This window comes from Patiria miniata, unplaced genomic scaffold (assembly GCF_015706575.1).
Source record: "Patiria miniata isolate m_02_andy unplaced genomic scaffold, ASM1570657v1 HiC_scaffold_3, whole genome shotgun sequence".
Taxonomy (NCBI): domain Eukaryota; kingdom Metazoa; phylum Echinodermata; class Asteroidea; order Valvatida; family Asterinidae; genus Patiria; species Patiria miniata.
The window spans coordinates 30,656,066-30,669,540 of NW_024037069.1; positions in this window are offsets into that span (position 1 = coordinate 30,656,066).

A 13,475-nucleotide genomic window follows, 5' to 3' on the forward strand; every position below is an offset into this window, starting at 1 on the left:
GGTGAGAGAGCAGGTAGTTTGTGGGCGCGTACTGCTCGACACCCTGGGGACGAGGTTGGCGTGGCCTCGTTAATGATTTGTATTGCAGCAAACTCTCGAGGGCGCCCTATGGCCAATTTTGGAAAGGTCAGTTGCGTGACAACGTCGTCCCCAGGGCTTACTTTATTTTTAACCTCGTTTCAGTTAGTAAGCCCTGGGATTGAAACTTGCTTCCTGAAGACACCGCTTACAAAAACAAACGATGATGTAAAACACAGCAAGGCACCAGACTATTCCTTATTTTTCATACTTATCCAAAAAAATATGGATATACAAATGATCCAATGCCAGGCTGAGAGAGCAGGTAGTGGTGGGAGCGTACTGCTCGACACCATGGGAACGAGGTTTGGATTAGATGGGTTACCAATCACACTTGAATTAATCTGGTTACCTATCTCACCGACTGACTGTCACTTGTGAATGAGACCGGTTACCTATCTAACTGACTGACTGTCACTTGTGAATGAGACTGGTTACCTATCTCACTGACTGACTGTCACTTGCGAATTGATCTGGTTACCTATCTCTCACTGACTGACTCCCCGTTATGCATTAAACTGGTTACCTTTTCTCACTGACGGACTGTCATTTGTGGCTTAAACTGCTTACCTATCTCAATGACTGACTGTCAGTTGTGAATGAAACTGGTTACCTATCTCACTGACTGACTGTCAGTTGTGACTTAAACTGGTTACCTATCTCACTGACTGATTGCCAGTTGTGACTTAAACTAGTTACCTATCTCACTGACTGACTGTCAGTTGTGACTTTAACTGGTTACCTATCTCACTGACTGACAGTCAGTTATGACTTAAACTGGTTACTTAATACCTATCTCACTGACTGACGGGGAGTTGTGACTTAAACTGGTCACCTATCTCACTGACTTACTGTCAGTTGTAACTTAAACTGGTTATCTATAACACTGGCTGACTGTCTCTTGTGGATTAGACTGGTCACTTATTTCCATCACGTACCTCTACAGCTTATTCTACACATTTTTGTTGTTGACATTCTAGATCAGTTTAATAGAATTGTGCACTCTGGGACCAGATTTAATAGTCTTGCCTAGTTTTTATCGAAAGTTTTGCTTAGCTTTTGCAATATTTTTGTATATGTTCCAATTCCTTCGTTTTCTTGTTTGTGTTCATGATTATGTAAAAGGTTTTGTCATTTTAAGATTTATTTCTCGATCTCTGTGTAGATGTTGTTTCAACATTAATAATCTTCAGGGAATTTGAGAAAGAGGACTTTGCTATCACAAAATCCTCTCGTATTTTCGACATGATGAGGCTCTGAAGAAAATTGCAAGGATGGAACTCGACAAAAGCGCCACTGGCTGGTTTTGTTTTTGACCATTATTTTCAAGAGTCCAATTTGGCGGAAGCTGTTGTTGGACTTTGGTGTTTAGCGAGAGAACACATACGCCAGCAGGACATGGAATGACGTCCCGCGGGAAATTGGCTTGTCGCGTGTCAAATGCCTCTCGGAATTAATTTGCTCCTCAACCAAAACTCGGAAATGAACCTTGATGCTGCAATTCAAATAAATAATAAAAAACGGGAAGTCGTCCATTAATATTAACCCAAAATGTAAACAATTTAATTGCCGAAAGTAATGCTTATAAATCTGTACTTATTTGGACATTATCTCCGAAATTGAAAGCTCCTCTACTCATCAGAATCCCCTAAAAAAAAATGCAAGTCTTGTACATAGCCCCTAGCAATTTAATTTCAAGATCATCCATAACAACTTGAGCAACTTTTCTATTATTAGTAAAACAAAAACAACCAAATGCTTTCTACAAACAATATTGGTTAACAAAATTAAATTTCAACAAATACAAACAAACAAAAGCAACAACAAACGACAACAACACAACGATGACAACAAGAACATCTGTTATCAACAGGGACAATACTCGACGGTAAATTATATTTTCATATAGCGTCAATTATTGCATTAATTTTTAATCAACTTTTAGAAAAACCGAGGTACGTTCCTTCGAGCATAAGTGTCTCTTAGTTCGATCAATTTTGGTACTGCTAATTTTTGTACTTGCTGCTCCAATATGACGTTAATATCATGACAATGTATTCACTGTTATTATTAATAAAAGTGGAAGACAGATAAGGCATCAGGGGACTAATTGGAATTCATTTTACCCAGCTGCTCAGACGTTATTACCAGCTGAGGCTTAGCTGCTTGTTTGTGCCGGTCAATGACGCTCTAAGAATCAAGCACGCAGCTCGAGATGGGTACGCGCACGGGTTCACGGCACTGTTCTATTTAACGAGTGTTTCCTTTCCTATGATAAAAGGAACTATGAGCCTCTTGGAACAAAAAAAAAATCGAGAAAATGATGACTGGTCATTGGAAACTCGTTTGACTATACATTTTGTTGCCTTGAAGAGTCAGGTTTCCCTTAGCGGGAACTCAAAAGTACAGGACAATCTCTGAATGACAATTTGTTAAATTTAATACTGTTCATTAAGATTCCTTTATTATTTACATGAAGGGCGTTATCATTTAACTAGAATTCACCATTTTACACAAGTGATAAGTACAGTGTACCAGAATTCTGCGTTGGCCTTAAATTTACATGACTTGTGTACCGTATTTGGTTACAATTTTCTGTGGGATCGCACGGGAACTACAATAACATTGAACAATATTGACAGTATATAACAATATGAACCATGAGACAAAATAGCAGTTAAGTTTAACGATACGGATATAAGAACTATTTAATCGGGGACTTATAATATATTCCAGGGAGGTGAGCTTCCGATGGAAAAAAAAACAATATAAAAAAAGGAGGTTTGGGTCACGGGCACGAACAGGTGAAAATCCAGGCACTAATCCCCCACCCTCTGGGGAACCCCCAATATAATTGTACGTCGATATAGCATCAGCCTTACCTGAATATGACGAGTTAAAGGTGTTGTCTCATCAGCATGGAGGAATGACAGGGAATGTTAATAATGCCGGACAGACGATATATCCGAATGGCACAATATTAAAAATCGACAGCAGGCGCAATAAATTCGCGAAGTGACTAGGGTTTCAAAAATGTATACGCAGTTCATTTGAATAAAAAGTGACCCCACAATTTTTTGTAAAATAAACGAGACCGTCTAGTTTAAAACTCAGTGGAATTGTGCGAATATAGCCGAGGATCATCTCACTAGCTTTTGGGCTATTATCTAAGAGCAGATTTGATAAAATTAGGGTCCAAAAATGGGTCCTATTTGCACGAGAAAATGTTAAGAAGAGCCATCTTCTGGTGACTTTTCGTGCGCAGTATTAAAGCTGAAACTCGCGAATGAAATCAAAGAGGAGAATCTGAAGATGTTGCCTCTCTATTGGGAGAACCTAAGCGTTCATTTATTATTTCGAGCTGAATTTTTCAGTCTTAATACCTTTTTTTGAGAAAGTTCCTACCAGGACCGAATTGTTAGGCCCGTAAACAAAATTATATTTGTTTATTTCACATCAATCCAGTCAGTTACCAGTTTGCAGCACTTTTATTCATTTCCAAATTCTAAAGGTTTGGAACATATGTAGAGTAATGTATGTGCACGGGAAGCGATAAATACTAGCGATACAAGGGAGTCCGGTCGGTGCAGTGGTTACTTTCCTCGCCTTCCACCGCTATGGCCCGGGTTCGATTCCTGCCCGGACCACATGTTGATTTGTTTTTCAGTCCCTACCTGATTCTGTGGGTTTTTCCCAAAATAATATTATGCTTCTGGGGTTTTCCTCCCACCTCTAAAACTGTAATTTCTTCTCATTGTCTTCTCTCCACAGGTTTCTTCAGGCTTGCGAGCTACAGTTGGGATTTTGAGGAATCCTTGGTTTCATTACCGGAAAGAAATAAATTAAAAACAATGCGTGTACGGGTATTTGATATATAATGTATGTACGGGAGAAGTGATCAACATATAAACCAGATCAAGGATCAAGGATTAGGGTGATGACATCCAAATGCTGTAACGCGAGATTTGCTTCCACCCGGGCCGCGAACCGCAGAACTTATTGCAGCTGCCATATTTTGCATGATTCGATACCGAATACGGCGTCGCTAGTCCCGACCAAATTCATTACGAGTGCCATACTGGCAAAATCCCACTAATCCACTAACTGTTGTCGTAAGGGGGGCGTCGAAAGAGGAGGGTTTTAGACGGGTGCCTCAGGCAGCAAGCAAGGAGTCGAAACTGTTGCTGTACTGGCAACACTTGGGTCTTCCGCTCAGGAAACCTCTTGGTCCACTAAACCGCGTTCGGTCCGATAAACTCGCGACCTCTCGCTCCGGGCTAGACTGCGCGCTTCCTTGACGTAAACGAAGTTGCCTGAATGATTATTAGTTTTCCTCCGTTAGGCTTGCCTCGCCATCCAATCTCTGTCAGCCCGCATCGCCACTCGTAGTCGCTGTAAAAGTCAGCTATGGCCAACGGGGAATACATGAACATACAGGGAGAAAAAAAAATCATATTTGATGGAGAGGCCCTTGGTCGTTTTTGGCAAGGTCGGGGGAAATAATGAATTAGGATTAATCAAATGTTGGTTGTCTTTTGTTTGACAGATCTTCACCACGATGATTGCTTATCAAAACAAGAATTCATTATTTTCAAACAGAAATCACAGACACAAATTTTATATTTAATCTGAACTCTTCATTTTTCTTGACTGAGATACGCACGTACCTAGTCGTGGAATTAATTAGGGTTGTTTTTGACGCGGTTGTTTTTGTTTTTGACAGTCTTCGTGTTCAAATCGTCAGGTACAGGACACTACGTCACTCGCAACGGCGTCAGATGTTTCCGATTCGAAAAAAGATTGGTTTGGTAAACAAACTTAACTTGGTAATTATTTCTAATTCATCTCTCATTATGTAAAAGAACAAAATAACAAAACTGCGCATGAATAGCAAAACAAAAGATGCATATTGCAGATGTTCGAATGAGGAACATCATCTTCAACATGTAGGCCTACATGGCAGCATAATCCAAGTGGAATATCGTCACTTCCAAACAGAAAAATAAAAGAATTATGCAAATAAACTTAACAAACTCTCTGGTTCTTCAAAATAATTAAGCTAATTTCTCAACTACATATTTAGCTACCAGTTATCTATAGATACGTAACATGCCCAAAATAATTCAGGCTCATAAAAGCCATTTAATGCACCGATATCACCCTTTGAAAAAAAGGAGAAAATTCCTCCGAGGACGTTTCTCCGAAGACCGAGAAAGGGGTTTGCGTCCGACGGTTCAACCTCCGGGAGCAAATGGGTTGTGTTACGGTACTCGACGGCTCTTGACGCGCTCAAGAGTTAACACTTCACAGCACCGCCAAGTCCAAATGGGTCATTATCACAATACTCGTGGACGGATATGTCAACTCATTCACAGAGTTGGGAGTTGGGAACTAAAAACAAAAGAGGAAAACAAAGTCTGATGCTGTGGCGGCGAGAATGAATCACGAAGTACTTCGAGATGAGTTTTTGTTGATGTAACGTCGTGAACGAAACGCATGTGGTTAGGGAGTGCGGTAAAATACAATTGAAGTCAGTGTTGAGTCAGTGTACGACTCATATTTCTGACTAAAGTACATCTCTTGTTACATGAGAAGATCCAACTTTCACAAGTAATTTCAATGTTTTCACACTTATCAAACTACTTTGTGTTAAAGCCCCTTTAGATTGGTTGAGATTCCATAGAAAAAAAGTTCTCACTCAGGTTTGTCCAGTTTCCTTCCTAGAATGGACCATGGACGACAGTGTACTATATAAATCCGGCAACAATTATTGCGGTGGTAGCACGCTCGTGCGCAGATTGCACGCGCGTTCTCAACGCTTCTTTTGTCCAATCCGGTTTGTAAGTGCGTCATACACGCGCACGCACCACGGATTACTAGCGCTCATTGGCTTTAAAACAAGCCACTTTATACTACATCCGGTGTCATATGAAAATCAGACTCCTATGAAAATCGGACTCCTTTACACTATTATTGGTTAAACCCTCTCACGTGACCAGTCCTCTCCTTATTATCTTTACTTAGGCATGCGCAATACTATCAATGAACCGTATTTCATATAGAGTCTTAAATTCACGCTACGCCGGTTACAATGGTTCCAATGCATGCCACTCCGTGTGCAGTGGGCGTGGTTTATTAAAGTGGAAATGACGTCACACTTACGAACCGGATAGAGTGGAGTCGCTAACATGCACGCAAGGGCGGGTGTGGTACCAACTCAGTAATACCTTGTAATATTTTATATTTTTCAAAGCGAAACATTTGAAAAGGAGAGTGAGAGAGGACATCATCAAAAACCAGATGACTTCGAAACTTTCAGAAACTTTCAGTCAGTACCTCATTGGTCGATGCATCGAATGCGCATACGTACCACCTGTGAGTATGCTAGAGTTTTTTTTGTGTGGGTGAGCGTAATGCCCCCAAAGTAATGACTTTTAATTAAGGCTGCCGAATGAATAATTACATGTTGGACTCCAATTAGAATGACAGTCCAGATCTTGTATATCTATAGGCTCCGCACTTATACAAAGAGCATACGGAATCCCTTCAAAGCTTGCACTGTAAAGGAGGATTCATAGTGAAATCCACGCAGCGCCATGCATACGCTATGCATACAGAGGGGTGCCCAATTGTCCCTATAGGCCTACCATATACACACACTAGACTATTGTTACTTTGTTCCCCCTAGTATACCCTGCATGATTTGCGGAGGAGGGGTACCCCTATGTCCCTAAGTAATTTTGATACCATAATTACACGGAATATCGAGAGACTTTTATATAATAAGGAGAAAGCGGAATCCTTAAAAGAACTCCTTATAAAAGTTACTCAATAAGTTAAGGCGGTCCAAACAAAAGATCATAGCCACCAGTAGTAAAACCAACCAACCAACGCCACATGGGTGTAGGCTTTAATATCCTTGTTGCTATTCTACACGAAAGTGCAGATTGTCCAATCCAAACAAAACCCATGTCTTGAAATAGTTCGCGCGTATATTGATATGAACTATAATCAAAGCAGGTTATGGATGGTTTTCGATGCGCATTGTCGCGCATGGGGCTAAAGTACTCATACCAAGTCATTAACAAGTGCGTAAACGTTAGTTACCGCAGCTACGCCTCGCTTCTCCCCACTTCACTCCAGGCCCTCTACGATAAACCCGCCGGTTCTTCAGTATAAGGACCCAATTAATCATAAAACATAGCAAGCCGTGAAATGTTTATAAGGGGAAATTTAATGAGGGGGGGGGGGGGGGTTACGGGTGCAAGGTGCAAGGTGTTAAATCAATGGAAAAGGCTTGATTATACAATTATTAGCGTGACTAATTTGATACATCATTATTCATGTAGTCTAAAAACCATCGTGTACTCTACTTTGGGGCGTCTCTTTTTATTTGTTTGGTTCTCATTTCCGACCTTATTTTGGGCTCCCAACCCAAGAAAAAAACAACTTTTTTTTCCACCGACACTGTATGTACTCTGGAACTCCATTAACCAAAACAGAATTAATAATAACAAATGGAAAAAAAATGAATACAAAATTCAGGCAATCAGGCTCTGTATTATTTGAAAAGTTATTGAAACCGAATACCAAATTTTCTTTTTGCGAAGTACGCCTATAGCAACCAGTGGAATCCCAGAAGATGAGAGGATGTTGCCTCTCATCATTCTATAGCTTTACTGGTATGTGGGATGTGACGTTTTGAACGCCCTCCGGGGCGCAAAGCACCCGAGGCGAAGCCAACAATTGTTTTGTTATACCTCTGTCTTGGATTCTTTGGATTTTGATGTAAAAAACACGAAAACAAGCAGCAGTAAACACAACAATCATGACAATCTAACGGCAACTCACATGCACGTCGCGTGCTCGAAACAGCTGATCGTCTGCTAGTTCGCTGCTCCCACTCATGCGTGAAAACATGGTGAAAATAACGTGGGTACCAACGATACAAGCGTTTCACACCGTACGTCCGTACGTACAAAGTCATAGCACACTCCCTGTGGGATATCACGATATTATAAACTTAACACGTGATCGTTCTAGGCCAATGAAAATACAGTATTCAAGACAGAGGTATAACAATACACGTTAGTGAGCTGCTTGGTGCAGATATAATGCAAGTCAACTTTGCCAAATATGGTTTAATTATTTTATTCAGTGATCAACTCATGATAATCTCATAGCAAAAACAAAACAACATAGGAAGCTATTATGCACTTGGCATCATTTAAGTTAGATATCTATACACGGTTGCAACTGCAATTATTGTTTTCCTTCGGATTTTTTTTCGACCGACCGACACTACTTCAGAGGCAGAAAGATATGAGAACCATAAAAATAAAAAGGGATACCCTTATCCTATTTTGTGTGTTTTATATTGTGTCTTTGTAGTTCCTTTATAATTTCAATGTATGGGAACTAGGCTAAGTTTGAACTGTTTTGGGCATACCCTGGGTAAAAAAATGTAGTCAACATTGTTACTTTTTCCAATCGACACACCTTTACTATAGAGGTATACTAAAGATTTGAGGCTTTGCATGACTGGAATTCTGGCATCGGTGTGAGGTTTTTGGTTTTGTTCATGTAAGATATTAAAAGGGAGACTGGTAGCATCCCGGTGACGAATAGACCACACGGTTGGAAACGTTGAAGAAACGCTTTGAGTTCAATATGAGCACCTGTCTATCTTCTTGAAGGTGACAGGTGCGTTTTGTAACTGCAAATCGTCTTCTGAAATCTCTCTGACGGATGGATGGTGCTTTCAATTTACCAACAGTTATATTTTTTATAACCGAAGAACTGCTCGTAGCCTAGGAAGCGAAATAAACGACGATCATTCATCTCTATATAAGTACCTTTTCCTAAAGTTACTGAAAATAAAGATGGCTGTTTTGTTGAGTCCCAAGAAAAAACAACGTTATACAAACGATCAATATGGCCCAATTGTCATCAGCATTACAGCTCTTTTATCAAAAACACTCTGAGTCGTGCTATTTAGCAATACTTATGCTCACGTTCCAACTCACTCTCTGCAACGTTGGCTTGAAAATTCGTATATTTGCCGTAGCCTGTGGGCATGTATGTAGATTTATGCCTAGCCATCACTGAGTCACACGTTACGCCTCCATACTTGTTAAGACTGCCAACCCAACGCGTTCAAGCCTGTTAATGATCTCAGACGAAGAGGGAAAATCGCTTGGCTTGGGTAACTGAACGGAACCGCGGGTTTGATTGTGTCATTAATCACGCGATTGATGAATGACAATGGATCGTAACGCGTCATTTATGGCTCTGTGAAGTGAATCATTTTGCCGCGGTTTGTTTACCTGCCACGAAATGAATGTGGGCCATTCATCAGGGAATCCTGACACGGCTTACTCATGACTTGAATTAATGCTTTCTCAATGTTGGGGTAATGTCAAGGGCGCAATCAATCCTTCTAATACGTCAACGGACCAACTAGCTCACGGTCGAACGACCAACCAATCGACCGAACGGACGAACAAGAAAGCAATCGACAGATCGATCGACCGATAAAGCCAACCGACCGACCAACAGATCGACTGACCCGACCAACCGACCCGCTAACCGAGAGACCGACCGACTGACAACTAACCGACAAACAAAGCAACTTAATTAACTGACCGACCCGACTCACAGACCGAGGAACTAAGTGACCGACGTACCAACCGACTGACCAAACAAACAACCGACCATTTGACCTAGTGATTATTAATTAATCATTCTTTGCATATTGCTCTCTCTCCATATATATTACAGTGCCACTGTTTCAACAGTGACCGACTAACCAACCAAATAAATGACCATAGACCGACAAACGACTGACCAACAAATCAACTGACCAACCGACAACTGTTTGATATCAAAGTTAATAGCATAAACGATATTGACCTACATGTATTAAGTTATTCTAAATTAGGATGCAAAGTAGAAATTTAGAACATGAGTAACACATGATCGTATTGGTTGGGCCCTACTCATCTCGATCTAAAGGAAACAATAAGCCACAGACAGTCAAACGGAAGTGAGGATCTATATCAGACTCGATACAAAAAGTACAAAATCTGCGTGCCCGCTTAGACCATGCGATTCCTTTGTCATTGTAGTGTTCATTGATGCTTACCAATAATTTGGCATATTACGCGGTTAACAAGAGACTGCGGTATACAATTTCTAGACAACTCGTGCATATTATTCTTCAAAATGCAGTTTCCATTTCTTTCATTGAGCACAAGTAGATGTGGCAACGATCCTCCTCGAGTCTCCGCCTATTATTAAAGGCACATCGGTTTAAAGAAAACTTTAAGGGTAGCCGAATGGCCGAATGATTGCATGCAAGTTCGTTGGCCACAACTCTCGGGGCCCAGGTTCGAATCCCAGTAGTGTTTTGGTTGTGTTTTTAATTAACGTACGCGTAAAGAATTTACTTTAAGACATATGATTTACCAACGTCGACAAATGCAAACAGAAAGTAGCGGAAACCCTCAGCTCACCAGTTGGGACTGTCCACGAATCCAGGTTAGGTTCTTCGTAAAGGTATGGGGCTCGTTTGGCTGATCTCCGCAGCCAAGGCTAAAGGATGCTGCCTCATTTCCTCCCTTTTATGGTGCATGAGGCTTTGTTGAATCACAGACTTCAAATTATCCCAAATGTTCGACAGACAGGTGCGTTACACCGATGGTTCTTGATCTTGATGCAATGGGTTCCGTTTTAGTACAGTCAATCTTTCTAGTCACTACCTTATTAAGGTTATAGTAGGCTCGACCGACTGATAGACCGACCTACCGACTGAGCATTCGAACCACGTGTTAGCAGGTAATTTAACACTTAACATTTTGCTAGAAACAGGCCTGCGAACGATGCCGTTTAACTAAAAACCGTTTTAATTCCAGAGAGAAGCTTGTAATTTCTGGACGTTTCGCCCATCCTCAGAAATACCTATCGCTTCACAGAACACAATGATATCTAAGACGGTGTCATTACCTTAAAACCTCATTCTTTTATGCATCTCACCCTGCAAAGCTTCAAACCTTACTTTTCTCTTGAATAATTCTTATTCTCTGTAGTCCAACTCGAAGACACACGACGCATCCTCGTCTCATCATTAACCCGCCCCACCCCTCAGTACCCCCCTCGAGGCACAAAAGGTAACTCAAGCATGTTTACAAAATGCAGACTCTTAAGTGGTCCGGTGGCTGTTGGTAAACACCAAGTCGTCTTGGGTTGGTCTGACTTGATTTACCATACCCCGGCTCTCCATTCCGTCAACTGAGCATATATACATTCTGCTATTTATAAACCTAGTCTGTTTGGTCATGTCTCTTTATGAAATGTCATTTAACAAGTTTGATTTGGGTAATTGGAAATGGGCGGTCATACATTCGCGGTGAATTTCTCACTGCAAATAGGGCCCATTTGCCGAGTGCACTGAATTTCAACGTAAGGTGCATTTTTTTTTTAATGTGTGAAGCATGACTAGATATTCTGGTGTATTACAATTCTCCATCAGTTAAAAAAGAGAAGCTTCACATTACAGTATTTTCTCAAAAACATTTCTTCTAATTTGATTTGCATGAAGGGCGTCGAGTCCATTTACCTATGTAGAGCAATTGTCTGTTTTCTTCCGTATAGGCCTATCCTTCGCAATACTTTTGAATAATTGGTTTGATAGGATGCATATTGACACAAAATATAGAGGGCTTTAATTTCCAATTATGTAACATGGCTTCTTTGATCTCGTTATTACATTTTTTAAATTTCACAAATTCTTTTTCTTGTTTATTGTCTCCAATAATTTGTATAGTTTGTCAGGGTGTTTTTTGTTTTAGTTTGTTTTCAACTGTCTATCGTTTTTTTCATGTCACGACCAATTGTCCGAAATTGTTTCTTAAATTGTGCTGTTTTCGTATGTATTCTTGTGCTTAAAAATGCTTCCAAGAAGACATATATCAACACAAGCATCGGCTTCTAGAAAATGCCTCCATGCTGTATTAGATTTTATTTACTGTCATGCAGTTACAAAGTATGTGTCGGTTTAGTTTATTTGAACTTTGTTTGGACTATTTGGTTCATTTACTTCTTATGTTCATTGATTTTCATGTATGTCTGGTTTACCATCAATGTACTTCCCTTTGAATTTATTAGAAGGCACGGAAATCAATAAACCAAAATCAATATTATTCTGAGAAATTTATTTCCGTTGATATTTGACATTATACGGCAGCACTATAAGCATTCACTCACTGTTCGCTCACAAATTCGTGTGAATTGGATACGGCGTTTGGCAGGACACATCTCGTTGACATAACCTGAATATAATGATGTTAACACCTTTCATTTCCCCAGAAGTGGCCCAACTGCAAGTTTACACAACACTCAACTAAATCTCGGTCTTCACTCCGAATGTGCAATAACATCGCAGCTGCAGTCCATACAGAAAGGCTTTATGTTCAGCGATAAAATCGACTGCTGTGTTGTGGAGACTACAGTCTGTCGCGCAAAGAGATATTAAAAAAATTCTAGAACCAAATGTTCCAAAAACATTCTGTATAAAAGAACTTGAGGAATTTATGGAATGTTACGCATTTTTGTTAATGCAATCCTTGAAAATGAACCTTTGTGTCCGATTTAACATTTATGTTCAAATTTCGTTTTTCCATTTTAAAGGGTGTTTTGGTGCCATTTTTTGGTTTTCATACTAATGCAAATTTCCATATTCATGAGCCAAACTATGATGTCATTCCGGGCAGAAACCTCAATGTTCCAATTTTTTCGGGGCCCTTAAGCGGGCCCTGAACCCCACCGTGTCCCACGTCGTCATTTTTGTGACCCACGTTTTGGGGGACCAAAGATTTTTTGGCCCCCCCCCCCAAAAAAAAAAGTGTTCCGTGGATCCGCCCTTGTCTGGGACCAGCAATTACGTGGGATGGGATCCACAAAATAACATGTATGAAATGTTTCATAGTTATTGTCTGTACCTTTAATACGTATTCCCCCTGTTTTACGCCCCTGCATTTAACATACCGACTAAGTACATACAAAATGATATCTCCTTTGCTTATAGGGTCTACAGAACATGAGTACATGAAACTGTATCTGGCAGTAATTGACGAAGGGGAGGGCATTTTGCCGCGCAATTTATGGAGACATGATACACGAAACCATCCTACTCAATCGCAATCCTATCTCGAACACATGAATAAAATGAAACTCGAAACCTAATATTTCCAGTACCAAACCACAATCACCCACGGCTGCAGGTTTTCCCTCCGTTTTTTTGAGGGTAAGACTTTTACCGGAATTGGTAAGGATCAAAGCATCTATCGACACGCAACGGATAACCGGCATGGATCTTTCGGAAATCGTGTCCCGGTAAC